This window comes from Acipenser ruthenus, chromosome 57 (assembly GCF_902713425.1).
Source record: "Acipenser ruthenus chromosome 57, fAciRut3.2 maternal haplotype, whole genome shotgun sequence".
NCBI lineage: Eukaryota > Metazoa > Chordata > Actinopteri > Acipenseriformes > Acipenseridae > Acipenser > Acipenser ruthenus.
In genome coordinates, this window is record NC_081245.1 from 2,491,545 (window position 1) to 2,508,154 (window position 16,610).

General features: G+C 40.2%; 1 long non-coding RNA gene across 1 annotated transcript; it reads left to right on the forward strand.

The window, feature by feature from the left end:
* Positions 1–1,334: 1,334 nt before the first annotated feature.
* LOC131724822 (uncharacterized) lies at positions 1,335–13,931 on the forward strand. The gene is made up of 3 exons (XR_009320330.1): positions 1,335–1,510; positions 1,750–1,841; positions 12,738–13,931. It is a non-coding gene; the product is annotated as an uncharacterized LOC131724822 (long non-coding RNA).
* Positions 13,932–16,610: the final 2,679 nt, after the last annotated feature.

Consider the following 16,610-nt stretch of genomic DNA (forward strand, 5'->3'; position numbering starts at 1 on the left):
TGGGGCTGTTGGATGTTTCTGAGAGTGAATAAAGATGGTACGGGAGGGAGCGCCTTATCTTGTAAAGCCCCAATGTTGTGGAATGCTCTACCATCTTCAGTCAAAAAAGCAGGGAAACTTTCTACATTAATGTTTTCCAATAACCACAGTAAATGGCCGGATTAGCCTTGCAGCCACGTGACCTACTTTTGCTGTGACGGTAAGGATCGCTGCTTTTCTGGATTCTCTTTGAACTCGGTGTTCAGCTCCAGTTTGATATACAGCATAGTAGAATACATCATTACAGATAATGCATGGGAAAACACATATTTAATAATGCATTATAAAAAAAAAAAATCAGTATTGTAATTGTTCATTTAAGCTCATTGAAAAAAAATGCTTACAAATAAGTATTGTCGTCTTTCCTTTTGCTATTAGGGGACTTGATTAAAGTCTTTAGAACATTAAAGGAGTTGTCATAGTTAACCTTAACTCTCATTCATCTCCTTTTCATTCATATCAGGTATCAGAAACTTCCTGAAAGAAATGTGAGAAATATTAGCCTAATGTATAAGCCTGTATGAATGGCTCTGTCTGTCTGTATGCAGAGTCCCAGTAGCCTGTCTTAACCCTTTCTAACCCATGCTGTGTGAATAGCTAATTGACTGATAGCACTTTCTGATATGAGTTTTCTTCACAGTCAGTCCCACAACCAAAGCTCTGCAAACTACAGAACTATCAACTGAAACCCTATATTAGCCTTCATGTTAGCATTAGTGTTTTGTGCTATGATCAAAAGTTTCCCCTAAATGTTGTTCAGCAAGGTTTTTCCCAAAATTGTTATGATAATTAGTGTTTGCTGTGACTGTGTATCCACTGAGATCACGTCTTCATGTAACATTACAGATTTGCCAACTTAAAATTACAATGATAAATATAAATTATTTGATGTTAATAGTACTAATAACCTTACAGTTTCAAAAATTGTAATGCTAAGCGTCCTGCATCACTTGCTAGAGCAAAGAGTGATAAGCACTACAATACCCTCAAAGTGATGTTATTAATAAATACATACATATAAAAGGGATTACGTTGTCTCACAACAGGGAGCAGAGGGGCGTTGCACGAAGTACAAAAGGGAGTATGTTGTCTCAAAACTCTTGGTTGTTAATGGGGAGCAGAGAGAGAGAAAAACACGGAAACAGGCTGAGGTGCTTGACAAAATATAAAGTCCCAGATCCATGGGTGGTAAGTGCAGGGGTCCTCCGTTTCTTTCTTTACAGTCGGATTCCCTTCCAGCAGTAAGTACTCTGTAAGAAACACTTGTTGTTTCCACAAAAAAATAATTATTTGTCCCGCACTGTATGTACTTGTTTTCATACAGAATCAAACCTCACAACCGAAACTACAGAGAGATCAACTGAAACTACAGAGAGATCAACTGAAACTACAGAGAGATCAACTGAAACTACAGAGAGATCAACTGAAACTACAGAGAGATCAACTGAAACTAAGACCTCTCCAGAACCAGGTAGCATATCTTTATACTTTTCTATAACTTTATGGGTCCAATTTTGATAAATGCAAAGATTTTTTTTTTTGTAATTTACATACCGCAAAAAACTTGTGCATGTCTGTAATGAACTGCCAGCTCAGCCCACTGAATTTAAAATAAAAGGCAAGGGCTGATTGCAAACAACAATCCATGAGGTTCTTACCATTTAACCTTTCTAACCCATGCCGTGTGAATGGTTCTGTTTGTCCGCACAGGGAAAAGAAGGCAGGTGGTGAGGATTGAGATAAAGGCAGCAGAAGGACTGGATCTTGAAAACCCCACAGTCAGCAACGCTATTTTGGCTGAGGTAAAGGACATTGAGTATTTTGTAGATATATATATATATATATATATATATATATATATATATATTGTGAAAGAATCACACTCACCACTGTTCGTTGCCCCTTTAAAAACACCGACCCAACACACCAAAATGGATTTTTAAGCGCGGTTGCGCAATTTTTAATAATGAAAACACAAAAACAAAATAAACAAAACAAACACCTAGCTCTCTTTGAGCACTAACTAAAACAGAACAGGAACCTAAACTAAAACAGGACAGCTAAGCTGTTTACCTGTACAAAACAAAAGAAACAAAACAGCACACACAAAACAAAGGCTTCACTCTACCTTTTTTTTAATTTTACGGCTGTACCCACACACTAGCACAGTCGGGCTTCTGCCCTCTTCAGCAGCAACCCCGAGCAGACTGACTGCTCTCTTTTTAAATCCCTGCACCTGGCTCTAATTTTTAATAATAGCCAGGTGCAGGTACTAATTAAACAATAAAACAATTAAACAAAAGCAATTAAACCATTAACAAAACACAAGTGTGCCTTCCGCACATGTTTTTTTCTGCAGGGAGGTTTTAACCCCCTCCCTGCTGTCTCACAATATATATATATATATATATATATATATATATATATATTTTGTGTGTGTGTCTGGGGTTTCAGAAATAGTTCATTGTGATGGTGCAGTGGGTGTGAATGTGGAACAGACGTCACTTACAGAGGTGCAAAAACTCTACCACAATGGTAGAGGGTGAACTTTATTAAAAGGGAAACACAGTCCAAAGCAACAAAAATACAAATCATAAGTCCCAATAGAGCAAGTCCCTCTCAGCTCTTTGGGTGCACTGTTGAGGTGGTGAAAAGTGCAGGTGCTCAGGTACTGAAGTGTCCAGTTCAGTTGTGCGGGGCATGTGATGTCCATGGTGAAAAGTGCTGGCAGTAGTGCGGCAGCTCCTTGGCGTCAGGGATCACTCTGACCCCGGTCCTGACGATAAACAAATCAAAAACACGTAGAACACAAACAAACACACAGCTCAGCAACCCAGGTTTAGTATTACCTCAAAAGCCCAGCACTTACAGAATGACAGCCCTTATATACTAGGAGACTCCACCCCATGATCAGCGCGACTCAGCACACCTGCCAGTTGTCTAATGCAGCACAGCTGATCACAGTAATCTTGTCCCCTAATATGGTCATTCTGCCCTGCACCAAGATGGCCGACTTCCTTTTCCGCCCCTCTCTCCAAGCCGGCCCGTCTCTGAACAGGCGTGCAAGTACCTCTGTTTAGCGCCCTCTTGGGTTGGGAGGGAGATTTGCAGCTCAGATCCTCACTCTCCCTGTCACATTCATACATATTTTTTTATATAAATGGATATTCAGTTCTATATTAAGAGCACAGATCTGTGAAGTAAAATAATGCTGCAATCCCTCTTCTGCAGTTTATACCTGTTTCATATATTGGTTTTATATATTGCGTTTACTGTTAGATTGAATTTATTTTCATTGAGCTTGTTCTTTAAAAAATGTCACATCGCAACGAGCCACTTAACAGTACTCTCTTCATCCTCGTTTTCCCTCTTTGCAATGAAAATTGCAATTGTAAAAAGGTTGGTCATGATTAGAAACCAAGTATAGCTGGATTTTAAATGTGTGTATTAATAATAAACAGTATGTGGTGGGTGCGGGGATGTGCGTCCCAATAACTTATGACTACGCCTCCCAAATAACATTAAGAGTACTGGGACCTCTATGATAGAACTCAACTCCCCCCCCTTCCCCCTGTGCAAGTTTTCTCAATTGAATGAAAATTCAGGAGACACAAAGGTCACTTAGTGCTCACTCCGAGCAGGATATTTTATTATCACACACAGGAATAACACAGATAAGCTAAAATGACCAACACAGCGATGGCTGCAGGCAGTGGACAAAGAAAGAATAAAGCAGTTGTATGGAGTCATTTTTAACACAGCAGCACTAAAAAGGAACACAACAAGTCAGGGCTGGAGCACTAGAAAGAGAACATCCAGAGCTCATAGACACCTTGAACCAGAGATGGAGTCTCGAGACCCGGTCTCGGTCTTGAGGCCGATCTTGAGACCACATTGTAAGGTCTTGGTCTTGGTCTGGGTCTCGGGCCTTCTGGTCTTGGCCTGGGTCTCAGTCTCGGCACGTCGGGTCTGGGTCTGGGTCTGGGTCTCGGCACGTCGGGTCTTGGTCTGGGTCTCGGCACGTCGGGTCTTGGTCTGGGTCTGGGTCTCGGCACGTCGGGTCTTGGTCTGGGTCTGGGTCTCGGCACGTCGGGTCTGGGTTTGGGTCTTGGCACGTCGGGTCTTGGTCTGGGTCTGGGTCTCGGCATGTCGGGTCTTGGTCTGGGTCTCGGCACGTTGGGTCTTGGTCTAGCAGGCAGCATGCAGATTGGTCTCATTCATAAACATTCTCAAGATTATTTTATTTCCTCAGTTATCATATATGCTTTTTTATCCTTCAAAATTCACTTTTATACATTGACAGCCATTAAATACAAAATAATGTAATATAATAGTTACCTTAACAAAATTGTGTCAGTAACACAGATGTCTATAAATAGGTTAGGTTTTATAATTTTGAAATTATTTATCACTGTTTTTGTCGAGCCAAAAAAAATAAAATATGTCTGTGTGCCTGCATTTTGTGCTTTTGATATGTTTTTTGCTACCGTGTTTGAAATTGTAAAGCGTTTTGAGATGCTTTGCATTTAGGTGACATATAAAGTAAAAGTTATTATTATTATTATTATTATTATTATTATTATTATTGCCCTCACCCCCCACTGTAATAATGTATGAAGTTACAGGTATATTTTAAAAGTCCTGATAACAACTTATTTCAACAGGCTACAGCATAAGCATACACCAACATAAATAACAATTACAATAGGCTATGGATTTACAAATGAGGACTGTACCACATATTCATATTCTACTACTTAAAAGCACACCACAATTACCAGGCATTTAATCACTTAAAAATTAAGAATTGGTGTTTCTTAGATTGTATCAGGTGTCAAGCTCAGTTCGGAAGGATCCTAGCATCTCTCGGCTTTCACATGTCCCAGCAATATGCTTCATCTCTTCCGAGTCAGTACAGGGCTTGCAGCAGTGAGCTAGGTTGAATAATTGGCAATTTGCATCTTGTAAAGCGCTTTGTGATGGTGGTCAACTATGAAAGGTGCTATATAAAATAAAGATTCCAAATGTCAAGTTCAAAATTCTCTTAAGATGTTTCCAATTATATGTCAATATTTCATGTAAATGTTTTATACATCTTTTCAAGGTGTGTATTCCTAAGTGAATTTATTGTAACTGGAAAAAGTCAAAAGAACAAATTTTTCAGTTGTTACATTTTTTGTGTTTATTTTGTTTACCTAAAGAAAAATAGCTTTCAAAAAATAAACAGTTGTTACTATCATTGTTGTTGTAATTCTAGCAAAAATTAATTTAGTATATAAGGTTGGTCACAACAAAAATATATTGGTCTCGGTACGTTTGATCTCGGTATGTTTGGTCTCGGTCTTGGTCTTGGTATTGGTCTCGGTACGTTAAGTAGGTCTTGGTCTTGGTCTCGGTACATTTGGCCTCGTTCTTGGTCTCGGTGTCAGTACGTTTGGTCTCGGTCTTGGTCTTGGTCTTGGTATTGGTCTTGGTACGTTAAGTCTTGGTCTTGGTCTCGGTACATTTGGTCTCGGTACATTTGGCCTCGGTCTTGGTCTTGGTACGTTTGGTCTCTGTCTTGGTCTTGGTATTGGTCTCGGTACGTTAAGTCGGTCTTGGTCTTGGTCTCGGTACATTTGGCCTGTGTCTTGGTCTCGGTGTCAGTACGTTTGGTCTCGGTCGTGGTCTTGGTATTGGTCTCGGTACGTTAAGTCTTGGTCTTGGTCTTGGTCTCGGTACATTTGGCCTCTGTCTTGGTCTCAGTGTCAGTACGTTTGGTCTCGGTCTTGGTCTTGGCATTGGTCTCGGTACGTTAAGTCTTGGTCTTGGTCTTGGTCTTGGTACATTTGGCCTTGGTCTTGGTCTCGGTCTCGGTACGTTTGGTCTCGGTCTTGGTCTTGGTATTGGTCTCGGTACGTTAAGTAGGTCTTGGTCTTGGTCTCGGTACATTTGGCCTCGGTCTTGGTCTCGTGTCAGTACGTTTGGTCTCGGTCTTGGCCTCTGTCTTGGTCTCGGTGTCAGTATGTTTGGTCTCGGTCTTGGTCTTGGTCTTGGTCTCGGTACGTTAAGTCTTGGTCTTGGTCTTGGTCTCAGTACATTTGGCCTCGGTCTTGGTCTCGGTCTCAGTACATTTGGTTTCGGTCTTGGTCTTGGTCTTGGTCTTCGTATTGGTCTTGGTACGTTAAGTCTCGGTCTTGGTCTTGGTCTCGGCACGTTAAGTCTTTGTACGTTTGGTCTCGGTCTCGGTCTCGGTACGTTTGGTCTCGGTCTTGGTCTTGGTATTGGTCTTGGTACGTTAAGTAGGTCTTGGTCTTGGTCTCGGTACATTTGGCCTCGGTCTTGGTCTCGGTGTCAGTACGTTTGGTCTCGGTCTTGGTCTTGGTCTTGGTCTTGGTCTTGGTCTCGGTACGTTAAGTCTTGGTCTTGGTCTTGGTCTCAGTACATTTGGCCTCGGTCTTGGTCTCGGTCTCGGTACGTTTGGTTTCGGTCTTGGTCTTGGTCTTCGTATTGGTCTTGGTACGTTAAGTCTCGGTCTTGGTCTTGGTCTCGGCACGTTAAGTCTTTGTATTGGTCTTGGTCTCGGTACATTTGGCCTCGGTCTTGGTCTTGGTCTCGGTACATTTGACCTCGGTCTTGGTCTCGGTCTCGGTACGCTTGGTCTCGGTCTTGGTCTTGGTCTCGGTACGTTAAGTCTTTGTCTTGGTCTTTGTCTCAGTACATTTGGCATCGGTCTTGGTCTCGGTCTCGGTACGTTTGGTCTTGGTCTGGTCTCGGTACATTTGGCCACGGTCTTGGTCTGGTCTCGGTATGTTTGGTCTTGACTACATCACTGCCTTGAACCTGCTTATGCAGTCCACTAGGTCTGCCCAGACCAAGCAAGTAACACTGTGAAATAATTAGTGCTTAAATAAAACCAACAAACAAAAGAATACTGAAAATTCAATCTATAAAAGTTCTTAGTAAAAAAAATAACAAAATAAAAAAATAAAACATACAACCAAATCAAAAAATACTTAAACCACCTTAAAACAAGCCCATGTGCTTGGCTAGGATGATCCTAGAGGAACAGAATGGTCCAGGTGGAGGAACCCTCCCCCAGCGACAACAGCCAGGCTTGCTTAATGCAGAAGATGGATATACGCTGGTTGAAGTAATTCATTTTCTAACGTGTTTAGAGCTGTGGTAGATTGAAATGAATTTTGTAAGTGTAAACTGGAATAGCTCTAGACCTGCACAACAGTATAAATTTCGCAAACACTGTCTTAGAACGGCAGCCGTTCTAGGCGCCAGCCAGTCGAAGGGCTACACGTCCAAGGGCAGTCTGAGTTGTTGCAGTCAGAGCGAGGACAGGTGGAGCGAGGACCTTTTCCATATCTCTCCTTATGGCTACTAGAGGCCTAATCCCCACTCAGATACCTAACGTCTGGATCCCCTGGACAAAGTGTGCTCACTCTTTCTCCTCTCCTAGAATGAACACTGCTAAGTACCTTCTGCAGATAACCTTACTAACTCCTCCCCTACACTGCCTGCTACAAATTTGAAGATCTCCTTTTTCAATTGTAGTTCTCTGACTAACAAATCTCTCAGTGAACTTATATCTGATGCCAATCTTGATCTTCTCTGTCTAGCTGAAAGCTAGCACTCTGCAAACAACATGCACTCGCTGCATCTAGCCACCCCAAATGGCTATACCCTCTTTGACAAACCTCACCTCACTGGCCGAGGCGGGAGCACTGCTGTTATTGCAAAATCTGTTCTCACTTCCTCAGTTCTTTCTTTGCCAGCCTTTTCTTCATTTGAGCATCTCACCATCAAGCTCCCCTCTCCCTTGTTCCTCACCCTTGCTGTTATCTACTGTCCACCAAAGAATAACTCAGCTTTTATTGCTGGGTTTTCGGAATTTCTCTCCCTCGTCTGCACTTCTACTGACAAAATCCTACTCCTAGGTGACTTCAACATTCATGTTGACTTGCCTTCCTCCCCCCTAGTGATCGACTTCAACAGCTTCTGGACTGTCTTGGACTCTCAATCTGCCTCCTATTTTCTGTTCAGAATGCCCCTTTATCTAATCTCCATTTGTGACCCCTGGTCCTTGTTTCTTTTTTCAGGTAAAAAAAGTCCCCTGGGTCGACATTGTCTATACCTTTTAGGATTTTGAATGCTTGAATCAGATCACCGCGTAGTGTTCTTTGTTCAAATGGATTTGTCCAGTTGTGCTAACTGATCCAGGTCTATCAGGAGTAACATGTTTAGCATTGTATGTGTTTACGATTCTGTGGCAAGAAAAGGGTTAATGTCTCTGCCAGCAACCATAGGACTTAAATCATAAACACTGCGCATATCAACACTTACCCAAATAACATTTCAATTTCTGCTGACGCATTTAAAAGCTAAATAGTTTTTAATTTGTACTCTAAAACGGCCAGAGGGAATATTAAAAGCATAGTCTAAGATTTTGTCACACTTCCAGTTGCAGATCAGTGCCAAGTAAACCCTTTGTGATTAATCTTCATAAATGAGAGAATTGCCCTTCTCGCAGCAAATGGAGGTCAATGGAAAGCATATCCCCTTGAAATGCATTTTTACTGCCAATTCTACTTTGAGTGATATAAACTCAGATCAGGTGAGCTGTAAAGCATGCAGCAGCTGAGCACAGGCGGGCATGTCATAATTCTGGTTGCTCTTCTTTGCACTCTTCTGGTTGCTCTTCTTTGCACTCTTTCTAGAGCAGCAATATCCTTTTTGTAACAAGGTGACCAGAACTGAACACAATATTCAAGGTGAGGTCTTACTAATGCATTGTAAAGTTTTAACAATACTTCCCTTGATTTAAATTCAACACTCCTCACAATATATCTGATCATCTTGTTGGCCTTTTTTATAGCTTCCCCACATTGTCTAGACATTTCTGAGTCATTCTTTTATTCTTTATTTATTTCTTAGCAGTCAACATAAACTCCTAGGTGTTTTTCATAGTTCCCTTCTTCAATTTCAGTATCTACCATATGACATTTGTAATGCACATTTTTTTATTTCCTGCATGCAATACAGGAGGCTGTGTGGTCCAGTGGTTAAAGAAAGGGGCTTGTAACCAGGAGGTCCCCGGTTCAAATCCCACCTCAGCCACTGACTCATGGTGTGACCCTGAGCAAGTCACTTAACCTCCTTGTGCTCCGTCTTTCAGGTGAGACGTAGTTGTAAGTGACTCTGCAGCTGATGCATAGTTCACACACCCTAGTCTCTGTAAGTCGCCTTGGATAAAGGCGTCTGCTAAATAAACAAATAATAATAATAATAATACTTTACACATTTCTCTATTGAATTTCATTTGCAATGTGTCTGCCCAGTTCTGAATGCTGTCTAGATCATTTTGAATGACCTTTGCTGCTGCAACAGTGTTTGCCACTCCTCCTATTTTTGTGTCGTCTGCAAATTTAACATGTTTGCTTACTATACCAGAATCAAATCATTAATGTAGATTAGGAATAGCAGAGGACCTAATACTGATCCCTGTGGTACACCACTGGTTACCTCTCTCCATTTTGAGGATTCTCCTCTAATCAGTACTTTCTGTTCTCTACCTGTTAACCACTCCCTAATCCATGTGCATGCATTTCCTTGAATCCCTACTGCATTCAGTTCGAGAATTAATCTTTTATGCGGGACTTTGTCAAAAGCTTTCCGGAAATCTAAATAAAACCATGTTGTATGCTTTGCAATTATCCATTGTCAATGTTGCATCCTCAAAAAAGTCAAGCAGGTTAGTTAGACACGATCTCCCTTTGCTAAAACCATGCTGACTGACTCCCAGGATATTTTTACCATATAGGTAATTTTCCATTTTAGATCTTATTATAGTTTCCATAAGTTTACATATATTAGAAGTCAGGCTTATTGGTCTGTAGTTACCTGGTTCAGTTTTGTCTCCCTTTTTGTGGTTTGCTATTTTCCAGTCTGTCGGTACAACCCCTGTGTCAAGAGACTGTTGCCTTGATCTTGGTTAGCGGTTTGTAAATAACTTCTCTCATTTCTTTGAGTACTATTGGGAGGATCTCATCCGGTCCAGGGGATTTGTTTATTTTAAGAGCTCCTAGTCCCTTTAACACTTCTGCCTCTGTTATGCTAAGTTATTTAAAACTGGATAGGAACAGGTCGACATGTCGGGCATGTTGTCCATGTCCTCCTTTGTAAAAACCTGTGAAAAGTAATCATTTAATATATTTGCTATTTTTTTTTTCTTCAGCTATGTTTTTGCCATTTGTGTCTCTTAGACATTTAACCTCCTCTTTGAATGTTCTCTTGCTGTTATAATAATGGAAAAACATTTTGGAATTGGTTTTAGCCCCCTTCTTGACCACCTTGAGAATTATGCTTGGATCTCTGGAACCTGTCTCTCCTGGATGTCCTCTTACCTATCCGGACACATACAGTCCGTTTTCTATGCTGGATGCAGTGGTGTCGCAAACCCAGTCACTTGTGGTGTCCCTCAAGGGTCTGTCTTGGGCCTCTTCTCTTAAGCATCTACATGCTTCCCTTCACCTTATCCAGCAACACAGCCTCATGTTACATTCCTATGCTGATGACAGTAAGTATTCTCGACAGCAACCTCTCCTTTGATGCCCACATTTCCTCCGTGGTCAAATCTTCCTTCTACCATCTTCGAAACATCTCCAACGTCCGTCCCTACCTTTCCCTCCCGGATGCGCCGATACTCTATCATGCATCTCCTCTCGACTCGACTACTGCAACATTCTCTATGGTGGTCTCCTGGCACGCGCCATAATCCGACTGCAGCTAGTTCAGAATGCCGCTGCCAGGGTCCTTACCAGATGTAAAAAACATGAACACTTCACCCCCCCCCCCCCCCGTCTTGCCCAACTACACTGGCTACCTGCAAAGTTCAGGATTACTTTCAAAACTCCTGCTCACCTACAATGCCCTTCATCACACAGGTCCTGAGTACCTCTTCAACCTGCTGACCCGCTATGTCCCTGCCCGCAAGCTGAGGTCCTCCAACTCTGGCCTGCTTGTTATCCCCAAACAAAAGTGCATCACACTTGGAGACCGCTCGTTTAGCTTCATGGCTCCAACTCTCTCCCAGCTTTGGTGCGTGATGCTCCCACCGTCGCTCGCTTTAAATCAACTCTCAAGACCCACTTGTTCTCTCTTGCTTTCCATGCTCTTTAAGCCTGATATCTGTTATTAGCTGTTGTGTTGTTGCTACTTTTTTAGAATTCTTTTTACATCATAGCCTTGTATTTAATGTATTATGCATTGTTTTTCACTCTATTTCATGTATTATGCATTTTCACTCTATTTCATGTATTATGCATTGTTTTCTTTTTACTGTATCTTATAAAGCGCTTTGTAATGGTGGTCCACTATGAAAGGTGCTATATAAAATAAAGATTGATTGATAATGGTAGCAAATGCAGACCTTACGTCACTCTTATAACACATTGTTAATATATTAAAAGAAAAGCCACCTAAAATAAAAGGACTCCAACACAACAAACATAAACCATATGCTAGAACAAACCTGTGCACCGTGACAAGAGCGCACAAGGTAGTGCTCTGATAAAGACTAAATATGAAACCTTTAATCACAGAATATAAAAACACAACACAGAAGGTATAATACTGTACTAAAACAGCAGAAGAAAAGCATAAAGAAAACAGTGGCTGGCCGACATCCTCGTTCTAAAAATATAAAATACATTTGTCAGCACAGCCAACAAAAAAACAACCATCACATTAAAAGCTTATTAAACACAAAAAACAATGTTTTACTTGATGGTAAGAGCTGATAAATCCAAAAAAGATGGGAATTTGTCAGTTAAAGCCACTACCGCACCTTTCCCTGACCTATGTTCTGACAAGGCTTTCCAGTACACACTGCTTAACTGGTACAGTAGGTTGGTTCACTTCAGACAACATGCGCAGTCACCACTGGGCAGGTGAGATGAGGTCTAAAACCAGAACATCCATGGATGTGTTCATGTTGTCATATGATTATATGTCAATTGGAAAAGCTAATTAGAATATTTGATATATTAACACATCTGAAGTGAGACAAATTATTTATTGTACAAAAAAGAAGTTGTAAAAAATTAAATGGATAAAGACAGGATCCACAAGAACCACAGACATAAGTGACCTAATGAATTCAAATTAAATTACCCAGAGAGTATTATTAAACGGACGAATACCCCCTAACTTACTCTTGGTGGTGGAGCCCAACTGCGCATGCGTAACTTTTGAGTTAGCAAAAATAAACCTTGCATGCGTGAGAAAAATTAAAATAAGTTGCTACATGCCTCGCTTTGTTCACTTCTTCTCATGTTGATATTACCCACATACATAGATACTCACTGTCCTATGACCCTATAATATATAACTTAAATGAATTTAAATGACAGGGTGTTTTAAAAATAAATAATTCCTGGTGAGCTAGTCGGTGTTTGCTGTTGTGGTTCTCTTTTATTAGCTAAGGGAATACGTTACCAAGCAAAATAAGTGGTGTATCTTATACTTTACCAGTTATATTGCAACTTTGCTAACATAATGTGGGTAATACTTCACTGTTCCGGTATAACACGAAAATCCAAACTATATTTGTGAATTAGAAATAATAAAATAATAACATGCTGTGTATGAGTATTTCTTCAAACACTTGCAGTTGTATATCTGTTTGGCAACATATTATTTTGTTTCAGATTCGAGAGCGCTTCTACAAGCTCGCCCCAGTGGAAGGCTTGAAGCTGAGCTGGAGGAAGAGGGCTGGAGGAGTATTCCACAAGCAGGAGGAAGAGTGTCCCAAGCCCTGAGATAGCAAAGCCTGACCAGCACAGCTTCCAGTATCATTGCCTTCTGATGGCTTCATACAAATGACAGTTCCACACACGTTGTGTCCATTTCTAAAACCTCCTCAATCTCAGCTTTTGGTACTGGTAGTCTTTTCAAGTCTTTTGAAGACTTGTAAAGAATTATCTGAGCAGAAACAGTATATGTAATTCTTGAAATGTATTTTTGTTTATGACTGTAAGTCGCCCTGGATAAGGGCGTCTGCTAAGAAATAAATAATAATAATAATACAAAACACATGTAGAATATATTATAATAAATACCTATGTACAGTTTAGTCAAACTGGAGCTTTCAACAGCTCAGCCAATCAGATGTCAGTAGTGTGAAAAAGTATGTCAGCACGAGCTACACTCACACAGCATATGGAATAACTTCTTGTAACAAGTGTTCATGCAAAGTTTAATCAAATATGGGAAATGGATCTGCAAAAGTAGGTGACAATGACAAATATTTGGATACTCTCAAGCACTTGTGCTAATGAATGCCCATACCAAGCTTCATCACAACTGAATGAGCGAGTCTCAAATATACTGCAGTTAATACAAACATACAGTCACCTCCCCTGTATCTTTGTTGCCAGGGAGAAGTGTAAATGCAAATGTTATTGAACCTAATTTATTTATTTATTTTAAAACCACCCTTAACATTAACAATGTTCAACAGCAGATGATCAGAGCAGCAGTGAAAATGTGATTGGAGATGTATTTTCACTGCTCCCATTATCATTGTTTAGTGGAACTTTTCCTTGTTAAGATGTTGTTGCTGAGGTTTAAAATGAATGTTCTTACCACTGCCATTTTCACTGCTCCCCTTATTATTAAATGTTACCCTACCCTCTATCTTCATCTATCTATCTATCTAAATTATATCTCTAAATGAACAGGAAGGGTTTATTTAGTTATCTGTAAATACTCTATCCTGATTGGTTAAAACAGGTTGAATGGGGGTGTTGATATTACAGCCTATCACCATGGGTGGGCACTTCTTTTCAAAAAAGGGGCAAATCACTGGTAGATATCCATATGCCACTAGAAGTTTGGAGAAAAAAAACAGACATGTTGGAATTTATCTGATGAAATGTATGTAAACTTTCAGCTTTTAATAAAAGATTTGGGTTGCTCAAACGAGCCTTTGGTGGTTAAATGGATGTTTTAAGAACATAAGAACATAAGAAAGTTTACAAACGAGAGGAGGCCATTCAGCCCATCTTGCTCGTTTGGTTGTTAGTAGCATATTGATCCCAGAATCTCATCAAGCAGCTTCTTGAAGGATCCCAGGGTGTCAGCTTCAATAACATTAGTGGGGAGTTGGTTCCAGACCCTCACAATTCTCTGTGTAAAAAAGTGCCTCCTATTTTCTGTTCTGAATGCTCTTTTATCTAATCTCCATTTGTGACCCCTGGTCCTTGTTTCTTTTTTCAGGTCAAAAAAGTCCCCTGAGTCGACATTGTCTATACCTTTTAGGATTTTGAATGCTTGAATCAGATCACCGCGTAGTCTTCTTTGTTCAAATGGATTTGTCCAGTTGTGCTAACTGCTCCAGGTCTATCAGGAGTAACATGTTTAGCATTGTACGTGTTTACGATTCTGTGGCAGGAACAGGGTTAATGTCTCTGCCAGCAACCATAGGACTTAAATCATAAACACTGCGCATATCAACACTTACCCAAATAACATTTCAATTTCTGCTGACGCATTTAAAAGCTAAATAGTTTTTAATTTGTACTCTAAAACGGCCAGAGGGAATATTAAAAGCAAATTCTAAGATTTTGTCACACTTCCAGTTACAGATCAGTGCCAAGTAAACCCTTTGTGGTTAATCTTCATAACTGAGAGAATTGCCCTTCTCGCAGCAAATGGAGGTCAATGGAAAGCATATCCCCTTGAAATGCATTTTTACTGCCAATTCTACTTTGAGTGATATAAACTCAGATCATGTGAGAAGGAAGGCATGCAGCAGCTGAGCACAGGCGGGCATGTCATTTCCAAGGCTGAGCCTCAAGCTTTTCTCAAAGAGGCAAAAACACAGGAACCGAGCCAAGATTTTGCTTTTTTTTAAAATAACAAATATGCTGCCGTTGCAAATTGAAATGCCACTGTCTCTATCTCAGTACATTAACTCTTTAACTACTGATAGCTGCACTATTTAAACCTATTTTTCTGGGCTGAAATCTAACTGGCATCATGGAGGCATGACTTACATACAGAGGCTATATGGGTAGGATCCGATGAGCTACAGAGTTATGAAATTGAAATGGAAGATTTCGACTTTCCAACTTGATTGTTGTATTTGAAAACAGAATGGCTAAAACGTGTTCCTGTTCCACATCGAACATTCAGAACAAGTCTGTTTGCCTCACGAAATTCAGCATTTACTTGCATTTAAGTTTTCATATAGAACAGTGCAAATTATCTGTAAATAACATGTTATATTAAGTTTGAATGAATGTGCATGAATGTTATAATTGCTTAGATTGTATTTTATGGTTCATTACATAAAATCAGATTACAGTTTTATCTTAACATGTTGTCTTCTGATCTTTAAAAGTAAGTTACACACTTTCCTTTTTGATTCGGCTTATTCTTGACTGTGCAACGCTTTGTGATAACTATGTAATAAAAGGTGCTATAGAAAAAACAATTGTATTATATTGTATGGTATGTTGCATAATTCTGAAATGCACTTTATCAAAGCAGTAGAGTAGGTTTGTGTCATTTGTAAGTTACCTGGTTGAGAATCATATTTAAGTCTTGTGGTGTCAATGGTGTCCTGCACACCTTGTAGCACACCTGCTCTCTTTTCCAGGCTGGTCACTTCCACCTGTCCGGATGGTCTTCCTCTGTGCATGTTGCAGCAGACCTGTTCTGAGCAATCTTCTCTTTAGTTTTTCTTTTCAGCTCAGTCCATTATTTTTAACATGTCTATGGCTCTTTAGCTGTGACCCAGGGCATTGACCTTATTCATGTATGGCTGCCCATATCGCCTGCTTTCTGGATGCAGGAGTTTTGGAAGATGCTGGACCAAACAAAGTATTATAAATAATTTAAAACAAAATCCTCCGCTAGAATTTCTACCTCCTCTGCGTGCAGTTTTAGTTTGCGTTGCCTCTGCCACGTGCGGAGGGCTGCGTCTGTTGATCGCTCATTTTGAGGCAATAAGCCACTCACCAAAAGATACGCCTGGATTGCTGGGTTTTTTATATCATGGTGGTCACGGGTAAGTTTGTAAGCACTGCTAGAAAAATGGTTGAGCAATCAAAAGGTTTTTAATGGATCAATTCAATTTTAAGCTTTTACCCTTGTTTTTTGTATTTATTTATTGTTGTTTTATTTTTCTTCCTTTATGGATAAGTTTTTAGTGAGTTCTTTAAATATAAATGGTTGCCGTGATGATTTTAAGAGAGCCCAATGTTTTAATTTTATTGAGTTTAAAAAAGCCAATTTTATTCTATTGCAGGAGACCCACTCTGACAGCAGCAATGAAGCGCACTGGCTGTCAGAGTGGAAGGGGAAGACGTTTTTAAGTCACGGCTCTAATGTTAGTGCGGGGCTGGCAGTTTTATTCTCCCGGGGCTGGGAGTAGACGTGGTGTCTGTAGAGGAAGTTGTACAAGGGAGGCTTTTAAAAATTGAATTAAAATTAAATGGTGTTTTTTTGATCTTTTTAATATCTATGCTCCTAATTTGTATAATGACAGGATTTTATTTTTTTAAAAACTCAACCAG